Genomic DNA, 6,000 nt, shown 5'->3' with positions numbered 1-6,000 from the left:
TTCTCAACATGATGTTGGACTGTTTCCTCTCAGACGCCTTTTACTTGCTTCAGCAAGACTATTCCAGAAGAACAATGCGTTCATTTTAATCAGTTATGGAAGCTTCCTGAATTTACAAAAGCATGGTGCATGGATACAGTAACATACTACCTCAATACAGCCTACATATACTGCAGGCTTTCTCTGTGGATTGGACTGACACGTTTGTAAGTCAAATAGCAAGATCATGAAAGTGTGTTTTACAAGTGACATTTCAGTATGACTTTGGATGCAGTGTGTATGGATCTAATCCTATATTACTTGCCTAAGGGTACAGTTCTAAAATTAAATCACTGCAAGTACCAACAGAAACTGACAATTGCTTTTATCATCATAACTTTAACCCCAATTCAGTGATCTTGATGCACATTTCAGTAACTATCTGGAAGCATTAGGAACTGCAGCAAATTTCATTTCTCTACCCAAGAACGATTTCCATAATTTCATAAAATGTTATTGGTAGGAGATTGCTTTAATATTTGCAGTTAATATACTTCTCACCAATGGTTTGAATTTTTTTAAATGAAAACTTGGCCATGTGTTTATTTGCTTTAGGTATTAATGTTCCTCTAGGTCTGAGACCAGAAGGCCAACTCAGGTAAGCGCTCAGAGATATCCATGGGAGTTTTGCCAGATTAGGGTCTGGAGATTTGAGCTCTAACCAGATTAGCGCAGATGGCCCTGTGCAGTGGGTCTCTTCTCTGTACACCAGAAGGGTGGAGAGCTGCTGTGAAGCCCCTTGACTCTCTGGCTGCATAAATGACTGCTCTGGCACCAGATTGTACCAGATGGCAACAGCTCCCAAGGCCCATGGACCAGCTGCAGGTGACTGGAGCAGCAAAACCCAGGTGTGCTTTCCCCCACTGTGTCCTCCCCTCTCTCTGCTCAGCTTGCAGGGGCGTGTGGCCTCCCATGGGGTGGACAACTCCACAGTCACTCAGGGACTCTTTTATGTCACAAAAATCACCAGCTGGGGAGCTGCAGATGGTTTTCACTCTCATTAAGTCTTTTGTGCAGCACAAAAGAGGCAGGCCAGGCCAGAGAATATGTCCTGCAGATTTTGGCACCTAGGGTGATTCTTTCAATTAATACTTTCACCTGCTGTACAGTAATCTGTCCAGAAGTCTTGTGAAACATTACATTTCCATTTGACATGAATGTTCTTCCAGTTGATCCTTTTAACCTTTTTATGTTTGGCTTTATAATGGTCATGGCAAAGAAACTCTTATTTTGGGTATTCAGCTTGGCCCATTGTCTTGCAGAGAATTGAATTGCTGGGAAAATATGACATCTTCGTATAATATAGAACAGCATTTGTTGTCTTTTAACACTTCTAGCTGTTGTAAAGGAAAGTTACCCTCTCAAAGGGCACTGCTCTTTGTTCACTCTACTGCTGATCACACGGTGCTAGACGATGACCTTCAGTGATGACTCATCAAGTCCTTCTTTGTTTGCTGTAAATGATAACCAAAAGGAAGAGAAAGGAGTTGGGAAGTGCTGGAAGATTGCTTTATTTTCTTTGTTTACTGTTTGTTGAAAAGTTATATTTTGCTTTTTCTGTACTTGTACTCTTACTTCTTAAGTAATTGTGTGGGAATTAAGTAATACTGCCAGGCAAAATGTATATTGCTTTTTAATATTAATGTCTAATTAATTAAATTAAGTATATGTCCACTTTTGTTGAGTTACCAATATCCAAAGTTAGAGCAGCTGAAAATCCCTTTTAGAGAGGGTGCACCCTTATGTCAGTATGACATATGTTTTCAGCCTGTACAGAACTTCAAGAGTATTGATTAGAAATGTTGGATGTCTAATTTATTTTTATGGTAAAATATTTTTACAGTTCATTGCATTTTGCATGTTTTTTACTAAATAATTTCTGGGGGTGACTGAAAATTTTTTTTTCTCCAGTGAAACCTTTTCCAAGAACATAATATAAATATTCTTTGGAAGTTTTAATATTCTAGTGCTACTGCAGTTATTTTTAGGTCCTAATCTCCACAAGAGAGTAATATACTTTTCCAACTTTCACCCAATAATAGCTTCGCCTCAGATACATTGTAACTTAACTTTAAAAACATGTTTCTCGGTCGGGAAAGGTGCTGCCGTGAGCTGTGCACTGCACATCTCTGTTACAGAATGTTATTAGAGCCCTAGTGAAGACAGTAGGAACGCCCACTTGGTCAAAGGTCATTTTGTATGAGTTTCTGTCGCATTGGTTTCTTTCATATTAACTTTTTGGCAAAGGAGATATGAGATGGATCCGAGGGGGGCAGGGAAGCAATAGAGTTGGAAAGAGGAGAAAAGACAGCCGTTTGCTCCAGAAAAGCAGGCTGGTTTTCTCTATTTTTGAGTCTGTTGAAGGTTAACTACCCATTGCCTCAGTGCACGGCTCTGAAAAGTTACCCTATTCCTTATCAGCATCATGTCTGTAGTGTGTAATCATCTGTGAAGACAGACATAGAAATTCCTCTATGAAATGTGTTTATTTTCTAGTGTGCACGCAATTCTATTCAGTTACAGCCAAAGTTACATCTGGGGAAAATAGAAAAGAATCCTAAAGCATACCAAAGACACGGGAACTGTTAATAAAGAACTATTCCTGTAGCATCACATATAATACAAATACATCAGAAATATAAGGACAGAAATCAACAGGTTTGTAATTACTGGAAAGCAGTAGCGCTGAATTTCTACAAATGCTTTATATTTTACTATTGTTGTGATTGCTGCTGTTTATGTTTGGAGGGAAGTCAAGGGGATTTAAAGATTGATATGGATTAACATTTTGTTCAGTGGAAATAGCATTTTTCTAGCATTGGGCGCGAGAACATTCTCAAGATCCATTTTGAGGGAAAGAAACTTGAAAATCTAGTGTACAATTTATGTAGTTTTTTAGTTTGACAGATGAGAAGCCTTAACTTAAAGACAGTCTGCACTTGTGTCACACCATCAAAGGGCTTTTACAGCTTGCAAATCCACTAAGAATAATTCATTAGCTAACAGTTCTCATCTTCTCGGTTTCTCATCTTACCATCATAAAAATGTCACGATAACCAAAAACAAAGCACAAATAATTATAAATGTTATGAAACTCCTGGCATTACACATCCTTATTTCTCTTTTCATCTTGTTTCAGAAAGTAAAGCAGGCATTATATTATCAATGCCAAGTCAGGGTACCGCAGAAGGGAGAGATGTATCTAAGAATGCTCAAATCAACACTAACCTATATCTGATCATCCAAATCTGAGCCTTTAATGGAAATCTAAACAGATTTATTGCAATGACACATCAGAGTAGTACTCTCTTAAGTGTAGAGAGTCAGGGAAAACTTGTATGAGAGTAATCAGTTGCACCCCGATCACTTGCACATTAAGCACGTTTAAGCTACAGCGTAAGTGCCATTACACAGAAAAGAACCAGAACAAAGTTTTAAAGCTTCAGATAGATGGAAGAGTGTTAATGACTTTCATAGCTTGACCTACTTTGGAATACAGCCACATACACTTGTATCTGGAGCAGTTTGTGTAGTATCACGCAGAAGGGCTGAAAAGCAAATTCCTTCCTTCTACTGAAGCCCAAAAGTGACATGGGCTTCAATACAGACAGCATTTCAAGCCCAGGGCTTTGAGAATATGCTACAAGCTATACAAAATTTATGGTGTATTTTGACGTACATTAATTTAATATAGTTGCGGTCTGGTTTTTCTGAAGAAACAGTGTCTACAGAAACCCATGTAGTTGCCCATATATTGGTAGAGATATCTATGTCAGAAGACAGATGTAGAATACAAAGTAGTTAGGACTGATGTGCTGCTTGCTTGTGGGAAGATTTTGCCTTCATGTGACTCAGAAAAGAAAACAAAGTGTGAGGCGTTGTCTCATAATAAGAACCAGGACCTGGATCACGCAAGAATAAGTCTAATGTGTCCATTTTCCCTGTCGTTGGCATTACCATGTTTTCGTTGGGCTGTGATTCTGTAGAGTTTCACATCACTGGTTCTCTGGTAACTCCTGTGTGTATTTCAAGTTTTCATTTCATTTACTTTTTTTTGTAACCACATTTTCCTATGAAAACATTCCTGAATTCATTGTGATGGACAAAGCACAAAGTAAAATTGCCGGAAAAGTAGGAAATGTAGAGCTGATCGCGCCTAACTGCTTTCAAATAGACAGGATAATTGAGAAAATGATAAAGGCTGGCTCATACCCAGGTCGATGGCACTGATAACTGTCAGGGCTAATAACCGTGAGTGAATTAAAAAAAAAAAGAAATTGGCATTTCAAAGCACCGTTTCCGTGACGCTTTCTCAGGAACAGCAGTTAAAACGCAGCAGCTGCAGGACCATTCCCGCCCCCCCGGATCCGTACGGGGTGGGCTTCGAAATAGGATTTACCTATTACGGGTGCACGGGCCGGGGCTCGGTGGGGCCCGGGTATCCCCCGCAGCCCGCTACCCTCCCGCGGGGCCCGGGCGGCCGCCGAGCCGCGGCCTGGCGGCATCCCGGCAGCCCCCTCCCGCCGGCGGGGCGACCGCATCCCGCTGCCTTCCTTTCGCCGGGGGGAGGCGGGTAGCGGGCGGCTTTGTTACAGCTATCCGCCCCCGGCGCCGCCCAGGCCCGCGGGGCTGCGGCCTCGGCCCCGGCCCTCCTCAGCCACCCCGGTTCTGCCGTGCCTGTCGGCGATCGCGGGGAAGATGCCGGCGCGGAGGCGGAGGCCGGCCAAGGGGCGGGGGGCCCAGCCCCGCCGCTGAGGCGGCGCGGGGGCGGGGGGCGGCGCGGGCGCCCCTGCGCGGGGAGGCGCTCGCCCCGCCGTGGGCGCGGAGGGGCCGCCGCCGCCACCGGCGGGAGCAGCCTGCTGCAAGGACGGGGTGACTCCGGTCGCCGCCTGGCTCCGCAGCGGCACGGCACGGCGCGGGAGCCGCCCTCCCCCGGAGCCCGCCACCGGGCGCGGATCCGCAGTGCGCGCCTCTGCGAGGTGAGTGGGCGCCGCCCGGTGCCGGCGGGAGCGAGGGACGCGGCTGAGCCCGGGGGGCGGCTGCAGCCTGAGGGGGACCGGGCCGGGGCTGGCCTTAGCGGTGCCGATGCCGCGGCAGGTGCGGGGCCCCCACGGCCCCCGCCCGCCGCACCCCCGGGGCGGGCCCGGCGCTCTGCGGGCCGGGGCGCCCGCTGCCCCCGCGGCGGGCTCCGCTCCCTCGCCCCAGCGGCCGCCTCGCCTGCCCCGTCATGCCGGAGGCTCGGGCGGCGGGCTGCCGCGCAGCCCCGCAGGGCTCCCTTCGGCTTCGTTTTAATCGCTTTTGGGCCATTTAATTATAAGTCGTTTCCTGCCCGGAGAATGCGTCCAACACTTTGTGCGACGCGTTTGTTTCCTCCGCTCTTTTTTTTTCCCCTCGCCATTTAGGGTATTTATTTATTTATGTATAGGGCTGTTCTCCAGATTTTATGTAGCAGTGTCCGCGGTGGGGAAGAAAGATCGCTGCAGATTTCAAGCATGTTGTTTTCAAAACAGTGGGGTTTAATGTGTGTTTCTGTTCTTGTGTGCACGAAATACAGCACAATGACACTGGGGGGAAAAATAGGCTTATATTCCTGTTCTCACCATTCTGTGGATTGTTTATTGACGTGGAGATCTCTTTCTCAGTACGCTTGTTTTTTTTTCTCTTAACCTTTTCTGTGCATGTCACTAAAAACCATGAGGGTATATTTAAAAAAGAAAAATAAAAAATTCTTTTTTGGGCTCTTTGATGTCAAAATACAGGGAGTGTGGTGTATGTAGACAGTAGTAGTTACATAATTTATTATCTCTTATTTTATTGCTGGATATATGTCAGGAGGATGGAGAGAGTATTTATAACTTTTTTTTTTTTCTTTTTTCTTTTCTGGGATGCTGTGTGAGGGAGTCTTTGCACTACACTACATTGCATTGGAATGTTTGCAAGAGGTTCAGCCCTAAATCCCTC

At 45.3% G+C, this 6,000-nt stretch overlaps 1 protein-coding gene across 1 annotated transcript in view; it reads left to right on the top strand.

Annotated features, from left to right (window-relative positions):
- The first annotated feature begins 4,797 nt into the window (after positions 1 to 4,797).
- Positions 4,798 to 6,000, top strand: part of HECW2 (HECT, C2 and WW domain containing E3 ubiquitin protein ligase 2) — a 174,120-nt gene continuing 172,917 nt past the window's right edge. The window contains exon 1 of the mRNA XM_074593852.1: positions 4,798 to 5,018. The gene's annotated coding sequence lies outside the window, so the exon portion shown is untranslated. The remainder of the gene's footprint in view (positions 5,019 to 6,000) is intronic.

This window comes from Larus michahellis, chromosome 7, assembly GCF_964199755.1.
Source record: "Larus michahellis chromosome 7, bLarMic1.1, whole genome shotgun sequence".
NCBI lineage: Eukaryota > Metazoa > Chordata > Aves > Charadriiformes > Laridae > Larus > Larus michahellis.
The sequence above is the reverse complement of the archived record's forward strand: the minus strand, read 5'-3'. Positions and strand labels throughout refer to the sequence as shown.